The sequence below is a fragment of the Telmatherina bonti genome (genome assembly GCF_933228915.1).
Source record: "Telmatherina bonti genome assembly, chromosome: 22".
Taxonomy (NCBI): domain Eukaryota; kingdom Metazoa; phylum Chordata; class Actinopteri; order Atheriniformes; family Telmatherinidae; genus Telmatherina; species Telmatherina bonti.
The window spans coordinates 6,697,055-6,717,273 of NC_136631.1; the positions used below are offsets into that span (position 1 = coordinate 6,697,055).

General features: G+C 44.1%; 1 protein-coding gene across 1 annotated transcript in view; it reads left to right on the forward strand.

The window, feature by feature from the left end:
• Nucleotides 1-1,676: 1,676 nt before the first annotated feature.
• The window catches only part of daam2 (dishevelled associated activator of morphogenesis 2), a 114,054-nt gene continuing 95,511 nt past the window's right edge, over nucleotides 1,677-20,219 (forward strand). Inside the window, exon 1 of the mRNA XM_079262241.1 lies at nucleotides 1,677-1,814. The gene's annotated coding sequence lies outside the window, so the exon portion shown is untranslated. The remainder of the gene's footprint in view (nucleotides 1,815-20,219) is intronic.

The following is a 20,219-nucleotide window of genomic DNA, read 5'->3' on the forward strand; positions in this document are numbered from 1 at the left end:
CTTCCAAACCCCTTTCCAGTTCCTCCAAACCTCCTTCCAGTCCTTCCAAACCCCTTTCCAGTTCCTCCAAACCCCTTTCCAGTCCTTCCAAACCCCTTTCCAGTTCCTCCAAACCTCTTTCCAGTTCCTCCAAACCTCCTTCCAGTCCTTCCAAACCCCTTTCCAGTTCCTCCAAACCCCTTTCCAGTCCTTCCAAACCCCTTTCCAGTCCTTCCAAACCTCTTTCCAGTTCCTCCAAACCTCCTTCCAGTCCTTCCAAACCCCTTTCCAGTTCCTCCAAACCCCTTTCCAGTCCTTCCAAACCCCTTTCCAGTTCCTCCAAACCTCTTTCCAGTTCCTCCAAACCTCTTTCCAGTTCCTCCAAACCCCTTTCCAGTCCTTCCAAACCCCTTTCCAGTCCTTCCAAACCCCTTTCCAGTTCCTCCAAACCCCTTTCCAGTCCTTCCAAACCCCTTTCCAGTTCCTCCAAACCCCTTTCCAGTTCCTCCAAACCCCTTTCCAGTCCTTCCAAACCCCTTTCCAGTCCTTCCAAACCTCTTTCCAGTTCCTCCAAACCTCCTTCCAGTCCTTCCAAACCCCTTTCCAGTTCCTCCAAACCCCTTTCCAGTCCTTCCAAACCTCTTTCCAGTTCCTCCAAACCTCTTTCCAGTTACTCCAAACCTCTTTCCAGTTCCTCCAAACCTCTTTCCAGTCCTTCCAAACCCCTTTCCCAGTTCTTCTTTGCCTTTCCATGTTTTAAAGTGTGTTGGAGGAGGTGTACCAGCTTACTTTGAGCCACGCTGACTGGTTGTGCTGTTGGTGCGGTGAGTCAGGAGCATCGCCACTGATTTACTCTGAAGGTTCCATGAGTTTATAACCATCAGAGGAAAAGGCCAGACTGGTTGTTGCCTTCTCAAACTGTTTCCTGGTCCAGAAAATCCTGGATGAGAAGAGGTGTTTCTGTCTCCTGACCAGGTTTGGTGCTTCTGTCAACAGGGACGTGGGACCCTGAGGTCTCTGAGTGTTGACAGAAAACACGGCTACGCTCTGGCGACCTGCAGACTCCTCACCTGACCTTAACACCTCTTCCTGTCAAACATACGTCAGATTTCAGGCTCCAGTTCATCCATCAGTGTGACTGGTCTAAGATGTGACGAGGACAGAGGCTTTGGACTGTCAGGAGTTCATCCCAGTCCATCTTCTCCTCTCCCAGTTAGCAGACCTCTCTCTTCCTCTGCAAACATTACAGCAGAGCTTGTCTTCAGATCCAACCACGTGGAATTGTCCACGTTGGAGCCCAGGTCACAGTGGGTGCTCAGAATGTACCATTAATGAGGGATTATGTCAACTCAGCTACAGTGTTGCTTCATATTCCAGCGGATTAAAGGCTTGGCAGCAGGGAGTGTTTGGGAAACTTTATTTGACCTTATTTTGGTACAAACATGAAACTGAGGAGTGGAAACAGCTCCTGTTTGCCACATTTCATCTTCATCGTCAGACTGCATCTCCAGGTTTCCTGCTGAGCTGCTTACTGGCAGAAAGATGCAACCAGTAGCCGCTGACCAGCACCTAACTGCTTTCTAACCAGTTTGGCTCCTGACAGGCATCAGAGCGCGCGGCAGCTTTAAGAAGGGAGGCGTGGTGCTGCTGTTTTCACAGTCTTCACTCCTCACGATCCTTCAGCTGAATGAAGAGCCTCGTCCAGGCAGCGCAGGGATCCGCTCGCGCGCTTCAGCTCGCGCTCTGTTGGACATTCTGGCCTTTTTTGCGTGTTGACAGCGAACGGGGATTATTACCCACGAGCCGTGAGCGTTTCCTCGCTGAGACTGTGGCAGGTAGGTCGGTGTTCTGTGTGTGTGTGTGTGTGTGTGTGTGTGTGTGTGTGTGTGTGTGTGTGTGTGTGTGTGTGTGTGTGTGTGGGTGATGGCTGCGACGCGGACGCGCGCCGTGCCATGGCCTGGGCAGCGTTGGACGCGCAGATCAGATGTGGAACACTGGGAGGTGTCGCTTTGGGGCATTTCCATGAGGAGATGGAGGCATGGAGGAGGTGATGTTTAAGGTTTGCACGCGGAGGTGCCTTCAGGTCCAGCACTAGATGTGGGATTTTTTCCTTCTCTGAACGTCTCGCGCATCAAATATTAGAAAGGACAAATAATGAATTGCTCAACCATCCACAGTTTGCCATCAGCCAGGAAATAACCCGTTCTGAGCCGCCATCAGAGCCTTATTGGTTAATTTCTAAGCTCTTTTTGCGCATGACAGTTTGCCTCCGATGAATATTCATGTTTTTTCTTTCTTCTTGTTTTTTTCTTGTTATTAAATGACGGATGGCAGATGTGATGTAATGACTGACAGTTATGAGCCTCCACGCGCAGCTCCACGCATTTGACCTCGATATTATGCAGTTGTACGTTCAGTGGGCTGAACGGACGCGCGCAAGTCCCGCGGAACGTCCACGGAGGGCGCTGCGTCTCCTCCACCAAGCCTCGGTGTTCAGCTTTAATTCATGCCCCCTCTTCTGGGTTTCTTCTTGCACCAGTCTGTCTTCCAGCTGGAGGTTAGAGGAGACTAAGCGCCCTTCAGTCCTCTCTCCTGCTGGACCGGATCTGTTTGCAGGGGATCTCAGAGTCTGGAGATGTGTTGTCGGGATGGATGCTGCTCTGCTGAATGTGGCTGCAGGGGCTTTTCAGGTTCTGCTTTACCTCCAAACATCAGCATGTCAAAATATTTCTTCCTGGAACAGAAAGCAGGTGTCTGCTCACAGCTTTGCTGTCTAAATATCCCAAATGAATGTGGACATGATGGAGGAGGAGATTCGTATTGCAGAAAAATACTTTTATTTTTTCATTTATTTATCTTAGAAGAGTTAAGCCACATACTTGCACCCTGGAGGGCCTTCTCACCCTGTAAAGCCTTCGCTGCTTGTCGGTTTATAGGATGGGAAGGCATCAAGAGCTGTTTAATCTGACTGAACATCTGGCAGTGATGCAGACATGGTCCTCTTGGCCAGTTGTTGAGGCTTTACAAGCACAGCAGCATGCTAAGCACAGAATGATCCCTCCTCCTCCTCCTCATCACCCACACAGCTCGGCCTGAGGACTTCTTTACATTCCCGTCTAACAGATCGGGTCTCTGATGCTTTGGTCAAATAAATCCACATTGATCCTCAGCTGTTTGGCCGTGGCTCAAAGAGCGAAGAGAAAATAATGATGTTGAATTAAAATGGAACAGGAAAGTTGATGATGTTATAATCATGCTAACCCAAAGTGTGGCTCCGTGCACGGCTGATGAAGTGAATGTTAACAACTTTACAGGCATCAATAGGCAGCCCGCTGAAGTCCACAGACTTTGTTAATGGATGTCAGAGATGCATGGATTTATTGAAAAGCCCTGCGCTGTAGATGTGCAATCCACTCAGCTTTTAATGCGCTGTAAGCCGTCCCCCAGGTTCTGCTGCACGCTGGGCTTCACATGGGCAACGTTCGTCTGTTTGCTCTGAAGCGGGACTGGAGGAGCATGGCGTATTTTTAGGCTGACTGTTTTGACTGAAGTGCATAATCCAGCTACCTGTGTGTTTTTCAGAAGGGGAGCAGGGGAAGAAAAATACTTCTATCATCCAACAGTAACAGAGCCGCTGGGCTGACGGAGCACAGTGTGTCTGTGGCTGGAAGCATGCGTGGGCGCCTTGCTCAGCTGTGTGCAGCCACAGATGATTTGGGGTTTTACCTGCTTTGCCACTGACCATTGTTCTCCGTGAGATTTGCTTGCGTCTAACAACAGCAGATGTTTGGGTTGGCAGTTGAGTCTGGGTCTTGGGGGCTGCAGGAAAGGGCGCTTTGGATCAGGGTTTTCATGTTGCCCCATTGTTCTGAAGTATTTGTGATGTTTAGGCCACATCTGCTGCCTGTTAACGTATTTACTGTCTGATTTTTGTCAGTGATTCTTAGATTTGAGATGTTGCAGCACATCCTGTATGGTCCAAGTTTATCTTTTAATAAATCAGCATCGAACGTCACTTCATCTGGAAGGCCCTGACAACCCCACGCACAGCCTCACAGCTCATCAAGCAGCAACACGGTGGCTCTGTCCTCGTCTCGCCTCATAAAACTTGTCTTAAAAGATGCCAGCAGCTTGCTGGCCTCTTTCTGTTTTACTCCTCACTCATCACATGCACATTGAGCGTCTCAGCGCATGCATCAGGCTGCGTGCCAGCCTCTTCGTCTCTTTGTGTGGTGGACGGGCAGGCAGCGTGCCGGCTTGCTGTATCTGTGCAGAGTTTCTGGCACAGACCTAAGAGGTCTGGGAGTAATTAGCTGCGAGGGCATAATCCTATAGCAGACAAAGTGTTGCGTCTGTTGCACCTCCTTCCTCTTGTCCTCATGAACCTCAGTCAGAAGTGCTTTTAAGACGCTCCTCCAACTCGCCCCCAATCCCCCTCTGCCTCTTTTACTGTGAGAAAATGCCATGTTTTGCAGGTCAAGTGTGAAAGTTTTTATGCACACATGGATCGAAACTGTCAACAAAGAAAAGAACAAGCTGCTTTTTTTCCCCTTTTTTTCCATTAAGCTGCGTGACCTCATGGTTGGAGACTGACTGGGGATAATTGAAAGAAAAAACTTATACCATTTTTACCATTATTTCAATTATTATGTGATTTAAATTCTCAACTATATATCAAATGTTTATAGATCTTGAATGTTTCATTTCATTTTCTCACTTTTGATGCAAACAGAATAAAATGTAATATAACAGCAACAACATAGTCACTAAAAAAAGTCCCATTCCAGCAGAGTCTCTGCTCTGAAAAACACAGTTCTCTCAGAGAAAACAGATTAATATGAGGTTACAGGACCTCTGTCTGGACTCAGGAGGGTTCTTTCTGTAAGATATATTATAACCTGATATATATACATATATATATATATATATATATATATATATATATATATATATATATATATATATATATATATATATATATATATATAAAATAGTTTTTTTTTTTTTTTGCGCCAGTCCGGTCCAGCAGTACAAACTCTACAATTCAAACAATAATGCAAAATAAATATAGAAATAAAACAAGAATTCAGAAAGCCAAGGCGATCATTAACTAAACATCTCTTGATATGGTTCAGGTATAATTTCTTATGGAACGAGGTGATATTTGGGATCTTTATGACTAACACATCATGGTGTTTTAGCATTATGATTAACTGTGAAACCACGTAGTCGTGACATCCACGTGCGTCTCTAAAATGTAAAATGAGAGACAAGATATCATGCAGTTCTCTTCAGGTTTGGTTTTCAGATATTTCCAAACATACTTGTGATGTAAAGGTGTGAAAATAAGGGCGCATTCATTTCTTTCTGCACATTTTCTGAGCGAGGCGGCGGTGCAGTGATGAGTAGCTGCAGCAGGCTCTGCTCTGTTTCGTCCTTACAGTGGTGACTCTGTTCTCTGCTGTGAAGAACCGCAGATGGAGGAGAACTCCAGCATAACAGGAATGTTCCTGATGTGCCAGAAACCTTGGGGTTTACCCAACTGTGAAGCCCTGCGATATGATCTTATTGTGTGTTTGTATCTCTAATTTACTTTCTCTTTCTTTTGTTTGCGTTGTTCGTGTGTCCTGGTCTCGTCATGTTGGCATGCATGAGATTTTTAAGCCACTATATGAATCTGTGAGCTGTAGATGCTCAGAGAAAAGCAGCTTGGGTCCATGTGTCACATCTCTTCTGGGAAGGAGGAAATCTCCTGATCTAAAGAGATCTATTAAACAAAACCGACAGACATTTTTCTGCCGTTTCCTCCTCCTCCGTCTGTACCTCCAGGTTTTTATGCTGTTTTCTACACATTTCATCCACAAACTCCACATTTAAAACGGAGGAGTTGCTGGAAAATGCTAATTAAAAATGTGTCCCATGAAAAAGGAAACGACTACAGTGATCAAAGTGCAAAGTTCTGCACAGGGTGGCTTTTGTATGTTGCTGCAGTGTTTTGGAAAACACCATCTTGCTGCCTTGACTACCTGATTAGATGTGCATGTTCACACCAATCATATAAATGCCTCGGGTTTATATTAAGGAAGTATAAATGTTAGTTTCTTCATGCATCATTCTGCTCCATGTGGGGTTTTTTATGGCCATAATAAAGCTGTGTGATTAGTCTGTCAGTCATATCAGGGCTAAATGTGTAGGGAGCAGGTGCTTTAATGTCTCTGGTAATTATTTACCCATGAGTGGGAATCTCTTAGCTCAGGGGATAATGGAGGTTTGAGAATGTCCTAATATTTCTTCACTTTTGTGACGGCTTCCTCTGCAGCCATGGTCAGTCGCCTTTACCCTTTGCCCTCCTTCATCCTTCAGACACCCAAATCAATGCAACGCTTGTGTCGGTCTGCTGTCTCCATGCAGTCACAAGCAATTAGTTCCCGTCAAAATAGGCTACAGGAAGGCGGCCTGAGACTCAGGCGTCCAAACCCTTTGCTGCTGCCCCTTGGCTAATATTACTCCACGCTACCGAGAAAGGGCCAGATAGGTTTTGTCAGTAGATGGAAGTGGAAGAAGTAAGGAGGGTGGTGGGGAGGTGAAGGCCCATTTGGGACTTGTGCGCGCGCTACATCACCGAGCACAAAGCGGCTCTTTCACTTGGGATCTGGAGCACATATGGAAGCATTTATCAAACCTCCAATGCGTCAGCCCAACCTTATTCTCTTGGCTGCAGGTTTCCCCCTCACCTTTACATCTTAAACTCAATTTGCCTCTGAAATTATGGCGAAAAGTGGCGTCTGGAGATGTTGCTCCGCACCTCTCCTTGGTGCTGCTTGGTGAAAACTCTTTACTATATTTCATATCCTTGGATTTACTGCTTGGATCTTGTGGTCAGTGTATACGTACTGTAAAAGTTCTTTCTCTAGAGAACTGTGTTCTCTAGGGACCGGCTGATATCACGTTTTTTGGCTTTTATTCCAGGTTTTGCCTTGTGGAAGTTTTTCTTTAGAGGTTATGCTAAGTCACTTTAAGGTATCAGTTTGCTTCCCTTTTCTTGAATGGATTAGTATCCATACAGCAGTAACACAATGCCAGTGTGACATCATCTGCGAGGATTGGCCTCTAAACTGCACAGCTGGGTGTAGATAACGGAGCAGCGTGGATGTTTATTTTCTTCCCCCCCTCTGCATTCCAATGTCTTATTTATAATGGCCATGATATGCAGCTCTGGGGGCTACTTCTATAAAAGGAAGTTTGAAAACTTGCGCCGACCCACTCGAAAGGAGGCTTGCATGCCACGTTTTCCTAAGATGTAACCTTTCGATTATCAGTCGAACGACATCAATCACAACTGAACAGCGAGTTTGGTTGTAGCCGGACAGATTCATGGCTGGTGTCTGTAGTGGGAACACCGCGGGAGGGGGGGGCGGCGCTTGTGGTGTCATCTAATGGCATCCACAATAGATTTAAAATCCTGAACTTTTGAGGTTGCTCTTTATGTCCAAGTAATTGTAACCATAAGAGATGCAGCCTTTTTGAATGGCAGATCAAACCAATGCTTTTCTAAGAGACTTGACTCATCACATATGTTGTAATGCCTGATCTTTGACCTGCGACCTTATCTGTTTGCTTGGCCTTCCAGGAAATGGATTTTGTTCTAAGAGCTTGCCTCGATATGCTCAAGATGAAACTATTGTGACTTTGGAGAAGGGGGAATTATGACATTCAGGATCTTTGTTTTCCCTGAGGACAAAGTTCAACCTGCCAAACTGACAAGAGGGCAAAGATGTACAGAAACCGAATCTCCTGCAGAATTCTCCCAAAGCATAAAAGTCCAAGTCAGTTACCATCTCATCATGTTTGCTATGGCTGCACACGCCACACAGGAAAATGTTCAGATGATGCTAACGTATCAGTGCATTTTAGATTTGAGTATATTTGAATCATGTCTTTACTTGAAATCTGGAAAATTCTTTGGAGAAAAAGAATCCAGGAATCAAATACATAATAAATCCAAGTTCAAAGAACTTATGGACCTTGATTCTTATTTTACCTGCGCTAAACAGATACGGCTATAATATCAAAGCTAGCGATGGTGGCCAAGCCCACCTTTACACTCCTCCTGTAGACCTGACTTGTCACTTCCTGAGGTTTATCTTGTATAGTTGATGAAATCCTCACTGAACTCCTCGACAGTAACATTGCAGATGTCCTCAGTGGCCTGACACCCCGTTTAATGCACAGCAGATGGTAGCTGTAGTGGTGGATTTTTCTCCAAACAGATTACCTTAATGAGGTCATTTACCAGTGAACTGTGGATTTGGCCAAATCATCCAGTGGAGGCAGGCCTGCAGACTTCTCCAGGCCTCTGAAGGTTACGTACAGGTTAGACACTCTCCGGTTGAGCCCTTACTTACAACACTAACTATACTTTACAGAAGAATATTTCTGATAATTGGGGCCCCGTTAACAAGAGATATGGCCTGGCGTGTCTTTGGATTGTGTTATTGTAACTATCAGTTCTTCTCTGTAACCCCTCCCCCCCACATCTTCTTGGTGGACGCGGGTCCTGTTTCACTGCCCTGCGCAGCTCTGTTTGTGTTTGATTGTGGGAAAATTTTTCCACTGTCCGTGAGAGTCCCCCGCTCTCTGGAGCGGCATTTCCCTTGGGGTCCTCCATGCTCTGAGACACGGAGCCCCAGCCCCGCTGCTCTGGGGCCCTTCTGGTCTCAGCAGCCCCTTGTGGTAACTAGAAGAACCCATTTGCTTTGTCTTTTGACTCACAAACAAACCTCTGATGTGTGTAAGATGTGTCCCTTCCTGTTTCATGATCAGCTCACGGCAGCAGAGTCTAAAGACATTAAGGCCTTTCAGTGCATTCATAAAGAAAACTGGCATGAAGAACTCCCCACCAATAAATCATTTCAGATGGGGGACTGAGATTAAGACGTGGGTTTTGATTTGCTGCAGAGTTTTGAGAGGAGGCCATGCCGTGGCTGGTTTACTTTGGCTACCCGTGCAGATCATGCTCTGGCTCCAGAGCTGCGTATTGACCTTGATATAAAAAGTTTTTTATCTTTAAATAAGCAGCTTTGTTAATCAGTCTTGTCGTTTGGCTGAGACCTAAAAGAAAGGGAGTTTGTGTCTCTTTCTCTTCAGACTGCGGCGTTCAGCCGATTGGTGGAGTTTTACTTTCTGTTGGCATGACGATAATTCTCCTTTCACATTTGGATGCTGGTACTGTTTTTATTTTCACGTCTGTGATATTCCCCTGAAACACAAGTTATGTGTCACCATTTCCTTAAATAAAATTCCAAACTCATTGGCATGCATCTTTGTGTGTGTAAATGAACGAATGAACAGGCTGGAGTGTTTGGAGGTAAGACAGCCTGACAGATAGCCAAGCTGTCTTACTGAATCCTCAATTCAATTTAAGTAACTAATTCACTTTGCTGGTGTGACCAATGAGTTTTTCTGAAGTCCTCTAAGGCTAGAATGTCTTAATTTAAAATGTAGATGAATGCCATTTACCTATTATATTCTCACCAGTCCATCATAATGTTCTTATTATGTCTCCATCTGCAGGATTTTGAAGCTTAAGAGAGAAAACGGAATAAATAGTTTGATCAATGGGAGGAAACGCGCTTTAGACGTACAGTATCAGTAGGAAATCTCCCCAGAGAGCTTACTTCTTTTAAAACTAAACTACACAGGCATGTTTAAAGATCAACACCATCATAATTCTTGCGCAGCGTTTGGAATTACTCAATTTGGCTTCCGTGTTTTCCCATGCATTTCTTTCCAGTCGTGTAATGGCTTGGTGATGCAGTTCAAAGTGGAAATCTTTGATCGGCACTTTTACTGTGCAGTTCGGACTCTCTTCCAGTCCCTAATGCATCATCTGAGCGAACTGCCGTCGTTTTGTTGTTTGAGGCTTGAGATGGATGAGCCGGTGCCGTTAAGGATCCAGCAGCAGTTCTGTCTTTTCACTAAACAGACAAAGAAAATGTGAAGGGTGGACCGGAGCCATGTCCTCCATCCCTCGGAAAGGGCTTTCTAGCGCGTGACAAACTGCTGGGCTGGCAGCGAGGAAAGGATTCAGGACTGGAATGAATGAGGTTCTGTCTCTGGAGAGGCTTGTTGAAATGGGGCCTTCTTGCTTTTATCCCTCCGGAGAGCAGATTGATCTCCGGCAGGTTTGCGCTGGTGGTTCACTTCAAATGAACTGTTGAAAGGCAAGGCGTTCATTTGCGCTGTGTTTTATAAACTGTGCCCTTTTCCCGGATTGGAGATGATGTGGGTGTTCTCCATACGCACTTGCAGCCCGTCTCATTTTCTCTCCACTTGTGTTGTTCTTACATTCACCTGTAGCGCTGACCCCCGACCTCCCCACTCAATGGGCCCTTTGGAGTTTCCCATCTGTCTCCCGCTACTGACCAAAGCATCCTCTCTTCCTTTCTCCCTGATCAATCCTGATGAAGAACGCAGCTTCTCAGGCACATTCTGGCTCCTCTCTCCTGTCTGGAGTTCTGCAGATGGAGAGGAAGCCCATTAAAACAGATGTCCTCCTCCTCTGATACACACTCCATCACTCCCTTGTGGTAAATGTCACATGTGGACATCATGTGACTGCTCCCTTGTACTGTTTTCTTGGTTGCTAAGCTACTGCCCCTGTTCCTTCATCCTCCTCCTCCTCTTCCTCTCAGAGCAGCGCGCTGTTTTTTCCTCTCCAACCAGTTGTATAAACCATCAGCATCCAGGAAGCGTGGGGGTAAACAAACGACAGGAGCCTGTAGGAGAAACTCAAATGACCCCACCATGTCCTAGCAACTGTGGCAAGCGTGTTTTTGGTTGTTATGGAGTCTACATACCTTTTTTATTTACAGGCTTTTGTTAAACTGTGAAAAATGATTTCAGCTTTTGATTTTAAGGATGATCACCGACCGTCACACATCACACTGATGTCACACTTCATCCTGACCGCCTTTCCACACCTGACACTTACCAGCTGGTCTGTGGAGTGTATTCAGTGATCAGTGTGTAGCCGCTAAAGGTTGCTATGCCCATTTTAGGCGTGCATTTAAAGGAGATGTTGGAGCGATAAGGTGTGTATGTGAGGACTGCAGACCTGCAGGGTTAAAAGCTCAGCGTAATGGGTGTCTGTGTGGACATGTGTGTTGAAAGGTCCATCCTGTGAGCGGTGAAGCGATGGAGAGATAACCCATAAGCTCGTGCTTTGTGTGCCAAACAGTCTGACTCATTCAGGCGCAGGTATTGGCCTGCGTTATAGGAGGCTGATGTTTTCTCCAATAGCTTAGCTTGATAGCTCATTTTTACCCCGCTGTGTTTTCTTTGGGCGGTGATTCGTCTCTTTAATGGCTACTAGATGTCCAGACTTCCTAAGACTCAATTTAGACCCTGGTTTTTTCCAGCTCTGTTAAAGTCACATTGTCCAGGAGCTGCAGGGATTATTGCAGACAGAAAGATATTATGTCCATTGAACTCAGGGGGGCGGGGGGGGGGGGTGTAACTGATTGCAGGAGGTCAGCTCCATGCTCAGTGTTGCTACAGGCCTGTCCATGACCACAACCACTGGGATTGATGCGAGCAGCGGGGGGTTGGATTAAAGGTATTAGGCAGACAACCGGACCTCTGGTTCAGACATGCTGTAAATGCCGCCATATCCGCCCATGTGCACATCCCCACCCACTTTACCCCCAACCCCCACACCCCCCGCTGCGCTGACAAACAAAATCCTTTTTAATGTGCGATTAACTGCCAGAGTGATCAGGGTTATTACAACGGCACGCAGATCAGCTGTAAGATGGAAGGAATATGCACACGAATTCAGATGGTTGTAATGGAAGTTAAGTGGCTGTTTGATGCCAGCAGTTGGAGGGGGGGGGGGGGGGTGTACGGGATGGAGGGGGGCTGAGCTGTGGATTTCATCATATTGTAAATGGGGCTTGATGAATTATTGCTGGAAAAATGGCTCAGATCTAATTGACTGATGAGAATTAAATGAGATTTTCCAACAGACATGAGTGAAGAGGTTTTTTTTTTTGTTTTTTTTTTACCTCCTGGTAAGTGAATTTTATCTCTGAGCCACCAGTAAGTCCATCTATGATGGATGGCAATTTGGTGACGGAGGGAGAGTGTTGTCTTCCTCATCTGCTTCTCGCTCACTCTTCTGCCTCTTTGGATCACCGGTGCTCGTGCTCATCACCCTTATTTTCTGCCAAGTTGCCTTGGCGACAGGCCACAGAACATAAACCAGTCGATCTATAGGGAACGCAGCACAGCGAGGCAGGAAATCTCGTGCATTCCTTATCTCTCACCCGGCGGATGGTGCTGTTGTCGTCCATGGCAGGGATCCGCAACCACATTGTCAAGTTCAGACACTTTTTTCCTCTGACCTTATTTCATCAGATAAGAGCTTAATCTTTGAAGAATCCCAGCAGTTTTACACGTCGTTGGAGGATTAAAGAGGTTCGAGTGGTAAGAAAAATGCGAATGCTGTGAAAATAATGTGGCATTTGCACAACAGTAGCTGAATTTTCCAAGACTTTGGATCAGATTTGTATATGCACACACACAAATAAACACACATACTGCTTATAATGACTTTGCTTTTCTCACATTCCATGGAAGAGCTTCAGGAAGAGGAAAGGTAGCTCCTGGTCTGAGGTCTGGAGGTCGGCCCTATGGCAGAGAATGGAGGGAAGAAGCCTTGCTGTGGTTCTCTTTTGTGTTGTGAACATTTGCACACACAAACTTACTTTGAATGTCGTTGACAGAGTATTAAAACAGACACTGATCGTAAATCTGGACTGGCTACTGGCCAGTGCTGCACAGTACATTTCCCAGATGTAGCCTTTCTTCCTTCTGCTGATTGGGGGGGGGGGAGCAAAAAGCTTCTTAAAACTTTCATCTACTTTTAGGTTCAGTGTTTGTCTTCAGATGAACAGTTGCACATGCATCTTGTTGTTCCCCTCACAGATCTGCGTCTCAGGTTCAGGATCTGCTGACAGGTGTCAAGCATGAAGATGCCCTTTAGTCCTCTTACTGCTGTATCATCCACTCCCAACAACCAGTGCAACCTTGATCATTGCTTTGAGTTGCATTAAAAGGTCACTGACTTCTTATATCATGTCTGAGAAGCATTGTGTGGAGTGTATTGAGTAATAATAATGGCCGTTCCTGCTACAGCCTCCCTGTCGTGGGAGGAAAAAAGAAAAGTCAGACTCATTGTTCTATTAAGGAAACTAAGATGCAAGGAGAGGAAGAGAAGCAGGGGAAAAATGCTGACCCACATTTTTGTTGCAGCATGCAGAGAGACCAGAATCCCAGACCCAATCTGACCATTTCACTTAAACAGCATGTAATCTCAACAATGTGTGTTGATTGTCTGCTGCCAGCGCAGATGTGATTAGCTCCGATTTGCACTACCGGGGTCAAGCTGGTCATCCTGCTGAGGTTACCGGATGAGACAGCTGCTCATTGTGCTGCTCATTCTCTTTGCTTGCAACCTGGACTCATGTTTCTGCAACACTTTCAGGTTTTGGAGTGTTTGTTGGCAACATCTGCAGAACATTTTATAAGCGCACTGTACGGAGAGCGGGTGACGCACGTAGTTTCGATTTCAGTGAGGCTGGATCCCTGAGGATGAATCTCACCGAGTTCAGTGGGACTCACACTGTTGATTGCAGAAAGGTTGGTGCCTTTAAACGCCAGATCTAGTTGGGAACAGATGTGATCTGAGACTTTCTGCAAGTAAATCCAGTAGATGTTCTAAATATAGTAAAGCTGAGCTGCAAAAGGGCGACAGACGACATGAAATGGATACGAGTCTTTCTAGAAGACATTTGAGGAGGATGGTGGACATCCTTGTGCTGAAAGAAGCAAAAGGTTTTGTGTGAAGAATACACAATGAGTGCAAACTTTCACCTGAAATGGTAGCTTTTAGCCTCACTGTTCACATTTTCTGAGATGATTTAACATGTGTGAAACATGAAGATTCCTCTTGTTGGGATGAATTTACACCGGGTCAGTCTGGGGAAATCCAGTGTGTAAATGTGAAAAAGTTTACGTCTTCCTTTGGTTTGGTTTCACGCCGTACTGAAGTGGAGCAACCCGCCTGAACAACGTCCCACAGTGACAACTGCATGCGGGAGCTTCGATGTTCCCCGAAACCAAGAAGAACAAGTAAAGATCCAGCTCGATGGTCGGTCATCAACTGCAAGTCCACAACGGAGCGGCGTCGTATTTCTACAGTCATAGTCAAACCAGGAGAGGCGGCGAGTTATACACATGTTGCTACATCACTTCCTCACTGAATGGTTCGTTTTGCTTTCACACTGCAAGTGAACCTAAGTGACGCCCTAGTTTTTAAGTGGCCAGAATTTGCTTCTTTGGTCCCAATCAGTGCGAATGCAACTTCATTCTCGTCCAAACGAACCGTCCTGCCTGTGGAAGCGGACCAAGCTTTGTTTAACACTCGGCATCGTCGGCGATGCCAGGGACCATGTTGTTTAATCCAGCATAGCTTTCAAACCATAAAAGATAGAAACTTACTTTTTTTCCCTCTTAATCGGGAGACTCCGGGCTTTCAGATGGTGGTTCCGGCAACACTGTAGCCCATTCACAAGTGATACAATGTTGTGTCAAAATAGGTGTACCAATCAGAGCCTTTGTCTTTGGCGCATGACACGTGTTTTTGTCCAATCAGAGCCGATGATACGTCAGGAAACGCCTCCAAACAGTGTCAATCACTCTGCATCGGTGTCATTAGCAGTCGGACAGCTGCCTTCTGTATTTACAAGGCCGATTAATTATGAAAACGGCTTTTACGCACGCATACCATGCGTAATTGCTCAAACAAACATTTGCATTACTTAAGTAGTTTATTTCAACATAAACGACACGACGGCGTCGTAACAGATGTATAACTTGGTAACAGATACAGTGTGTGCAGCTGACTGATTCAGTCCCCTTCAGTACCTTTAGTCATGCTTCAAAATTATAATATTTTATAATTATAATAAGCAAAGGAGCTTCATTTACATAGCAGTTTATGATATTTCAATTCAAAATAATAATAATAAAAAAAAAACAAGGTATAGGACATTACGGGGCATTGAAAGGTGGTGTTTATTAGCATTTAAACTTAAAAAAAAAAAAAAAAAAAAGTCAGGCAAGGTTATTTCTTTAAAATACCCTTGGTCCCCAGAGGGTTAAAGAGGACCAAACGATGCCAGTGTGAGAAGTGACCTATATGAGATGGTTGTTGTCAGAAGCACAGGAACGTAAATTTGTTCAAAAATATTGTTTTGCAGAACTAAAAACCAGCAGTTTTTCCTTTTAACATGGACAGTTTTCTTTTTATGCTGCAATTTAAGGTCCTTTTTCTTTTGTTTGTGGGAAGATTTAGTTGTTTGACACGAAGCAGAATTATTGCCACTGTTGTTGAAATTTCTGCCTCACTGAGACAATTTGGAAATGAAATTTGTTTTGATGATCTTCATTAAAACACTCACTGGGAAGTTTTTTCTGAACTTGCAGTAATGCTTGTCCTCTGCGCTTGGTTTTATAAGCACAGAAACATCTTTGTCATCTCTAAGCGTGATACATCTTGCGCTCTTGTTGGTGTTTGTGTTATAAAGCTATGGAGAAACCTTTGCAAATATTAATCTTATAAAACTCAACTGCAGCTGTTTAATATCGTCTCAAAGCCAAGAAACACTCTGGAAGTCCATTTTGTAGTGACGAGTGTGTGGTAGGAATGAGTTAATGTTGACGTGTGATGCGCCATAAATCCTTGGATTTATCTGATGAGCTCATCTGAACACTTGGAGTAGAAGGAAATGAAGATATTCATTGGACCTCCTGACCCGTCGGAGTGTGTCACTATGTTGGATGGATTTCAGGGCCACGTGCCGCTACAAGAGCCTGGTCTGGGCTCAGCTGGCTTTAATCAACACCATCATTTACCCTTCTGTTGGGTAATTGCTGCACAAAGGACCCCAGAGCAATACCCACCTCCACCTCTGCTCTGTAACAACACTCTGCACAGCTTGGGGTGACGGTGTATATGCTGACATTGTCCCTCTTAAACACACAATAGTAAGAAGAACCATATTGATAGTGTTTTCCCACACTTAAATCAGTTTATTCAGTCATCCTTGTGCACACAAACAAGCACAGCCTTAAACTTGCCAATTGATGATGATGATGATTATTGATCATTATAAGAAAAAGCTGCAAAAGCCAGCATCTGTGATGGTGTGGGGGAGCATCAGTATTCATTACATGGGAATTAATGTGTGAAGGCACCACTTGGGACTTGGGATGAATGTGTACTACCATCAAGCTAACCTTTTACTTCACAAAAAATGGACACAGGATTCTTTGAAAACCTTTAAATGATTAGAAAGTGTAATAAAACACAAAGACAGCCTGCTGGTGGCTGAATAACATCAATATTTAATTTTTCTGTTAAGTTAATCAATACTTTTTAATTTACCAGTGAATTCAACCATAACTTCCACTTGTTTTTCAACCTTTTACTCAAACATTGTCACTTTTTATCACTTAAAACAAGCAAACATAATGGAAAGTAGAAGCTTAGCCATGCTAGCCATTAGCTGTTGCTGACCTATTTGGAGTCTAGAGGTACAGTTAACTTTGTTTTCAGACAAACCAGATGATCGGTATTAAATACTGATCACTGATTGGACGACAGTCACTGTCAGAAATATTCTTGCTGCAGTGGCATTGTGGTACGCTTGAAGAATCCCAGATTATACACATTGATTTAGCTGCTGCACTCCTAAAAGAACTGTCGGGGACACCTTCAGCAACTTTTATTAAAAGAAATGTCCAAAATTTAATTCTAGCAGGAGTCTAGCTTACCTCACACAAAACCAATGTACACAGCTTTTACTCTAAAAGAGGAAATGTACAATTTTCTCCACTAAAAGGTCCCCTACTACTGACCTTCAGAACACAATGAGAATCAAATAAAACTAATTATTCTTGTAATTTACCTGAGCATGAAACTAAAGGCAAAGCATGTTTATTTGTATTGTAGAATTCAACAACAGGGTGATTCAAAGTGCTTTACAGAGGTAATAAAACACTATAAAAAAAATAGAAGCATAATTCATTCATTCATTTACTAAACCTGCTTAATCCAAGTAAGGGTTGCAGGGAAGAAGTAGCCTATCCCAGCAGCCTCCAGGTGAGCGGCAGGGTACACCCTGGACAGGTCGCCAGTCCATCACAGGGCTGATAGAAGCAGAATTTAAAAGTAAAAGTAAGTAAAGAAACATGCAGAGTTGGAATTGAAATGAACTCAAAATAACTTTGAATGAAAACTACTGAAATGCGGCTGAGAACAGACGGGTCTTTAACCTCGATTTAAATAAACTGAGTGTTTCAGCTAAACAATAATAATGTGTGCTACATGGAGCATTTCTTTTGCTTTTGGTCTCTTACTAAAAAAATTCCAGCACTCTAAAATATTACATCTGATATTATATAAATGAATTATTTTCTGCACCTTTTTGAAAATTGCAGCCAGCATGAAAATGGTTGTAAAAACCACTTTGCTGTACAAATCATGTTTTTGCAGTTTCTGTAATTGTCACTGTAGCCCCAAACATTATGCTAGCCAAACTTTTCAGTCTGTCGCTGTATTTAATATCATGATATGTTTATATTTTCTACATGAAGTGCTCATTTTCTGCAGACTTGTAAAGATGTGAGTTGTTTAATTGCATGAAATAAAAAAATTCCCAACATTTCCAGCATGCTGTTATCTGCATGCTTCTGCAGAGCCTGAGCAGGGTGGGAACTTCTGCAGCCACGCTATTTCTCTGTGACACAAATGGAAAAGAATGGAGCGACTAATTAAGACTGGCTCTTATCAAATTAGTTAAGTGGGTTTGTTTACGCATGAGCCTGATGGCTTCCTGCAGACAGGGCTGAGTGTTGCTTATCAGCTCAAACACCAGGGCAGTTCTGGCTCAGCCCTTAAAAAGACCATCTTTTGTGTCTGTATGCTCCTCTCAGCCACTGCAGGATGTGTTGACTCAGGACAAGATTAATCCACGTGACAACATCCTGCAAGATAATTTAAAGGGAGTCCACTCTCAGCTGGGGAGCAGGATGTTGCCATCTTGTTTGACGAGATAGTTAATCATGGTAACTGCATATCTGACCCTCCCTTGCACATAGCTGGACAGACAAAGTATCTGTGTGGATGGATGAAACACGAGGCACGTGCGTTTGAGTGATGCTGCAGAGTCAAAGGTCGGCTGGTATTTGGTCTGGTTGTATGGCTGGAGGGGAAATCCATTAACTCTGCTGCACGTTTTTTTTTTTTTTTTTTCCACTTTTAAAGCTCTCCAGTCATCTGTTTACTCTCATTTCAGGCTTCTGTCTTAAATGTGATCATCATCAGAAATAGCGTTTGCTATTAAATATGATAAGTATTAGTATTTGTGTTGGAATGAGCAGCAGCTCAGAACAGGCTGTTCTAACCGTGGAGATAAACAGGAAGTGTTTGTTATTATTTTGTCATCCCCCCATGAGAGCTCATAAGATTCACTGCAGTAAAGCGCAACACCCAGATATCACCCACAGCATTATGAGACACAAAAAAGGCATTTTTAAGGAAAAAAAGCTTTAATTTTGCACTTTTCAGTAAAAGCAATACAGTGCTTTAGCTGGGTGTGTTGAAGCCATTATGGTCTCTGTAGACCAGAGGGTTTGAAAGCAAAATGGGTCCCCTATTTTTAGAAAATCCACTTCCTCTGGTTTGTGATTAAAAATGGAGAACAGTAGTTTTTTTTGTTTTTAAATTGGCTTGAAAAGTTGGCCAGTTGTTGCTTTAGCCCTCACAGCGTTATAGCAAATGCATAAATCTTCGGTTGTGTTTTTGTTTTGATTGTTTCTGCACATTATGGAAATGGCTAATCACCCCAGCTCAACTCCATTATTATGCAATTACAATTTGAGCTGCAAGTTTAAGTTTATTTGAAGTCCTGACCTGCAATTTCTGCAGGAGTGAACAACAAATATGCCCCATCAGTGGCGCCCGGAGTCTGAGGTGATGTGACCTTGGCTTTTCAGGCAGCGCTGTCTGAGTCTGCTGCTGCCACACAGTTCAAAGAGCTGCCTGCTGATAACTAGAGCGCAGGGGTCATGAAAAAGGGCCAAAGGCCATGGATGCAGACACACCTGTTCACAGGGGGCCGCGGTTGGCAGACAGATGACTCCCAGATGTTTTCAGGGCGATACTGTGACACTCATCACAGTGTGTGTGTGTGTGTGTGTGTGTGTGTGTGTGTGTGTGTGTGTGTGTGTGTGTGTGTGTGTGTGTGTGTGTCATGAATAGTACCATACATTCTCATCACACTTCCCACATTTGTCCTCTCTTTTTCTGCCTGTGAGGGATGCAAAAGCCTTGATTTACATTGTTTTAAATGGATTCTACGAAGGGACAGTGTTGCACCTGGAACGGCTCAGGTGGATTTAAGTCTTGGGTTCAGACTGTGGTCAGCAATAAAGGTCGGTTTAGAATAAGATTGGTACTTTTTGATTTTTTTTTTTTCCCTTCAGATGGCAGGATAAGAAAAATGTTATACATTAAAATGTCAGTAGTAAAGCTGAGGTAGACTCCCCATGAAGAGAGGTCCCCATGGTGCCAATATAACAGCAACTGGAATATATAAGTCTTTCTTTTGAATGGAAGCATCTGGAAAAGGAGAAAGGGATCAGTTTTAACATCAGTCTCTTTTTTCTTTTTTCACCATTACTATTCTGTCAGTCTCCATTCTTCTCTTTACAGTTCACACACCTGTGGCCGAAAGGGAGCCATAAAAATGCGAGCTGTTATAGCAACAGCAGGCTTTCTTATGTGGGCCCCTTTGTACTTTAAATATCATGTTTCTAAATTCTGGAGGTGTCAGCTGTTATTGTTGTGCATTATCACTTTTTAAAGGTACTGTAATATGCTTATTTTATAGTTTTAGGGCACATTCACATCTGACTTTTTGACTAGAATCCGACTTTGTTTGCTAAGAAAAGTCCGCTTCCTTTGGGAAAATGTGAACGCGCCAAACGAATTCTGATTCGGATCAAAGAAGTTGACTCGGTCCACCTACAAACGCTGATCTTGTTCCGTTTCAAGTGGATCAAATGCAAGAAGCAGACTACAAAAAGTCCCTTTCTGCATTTTGCATAGCATT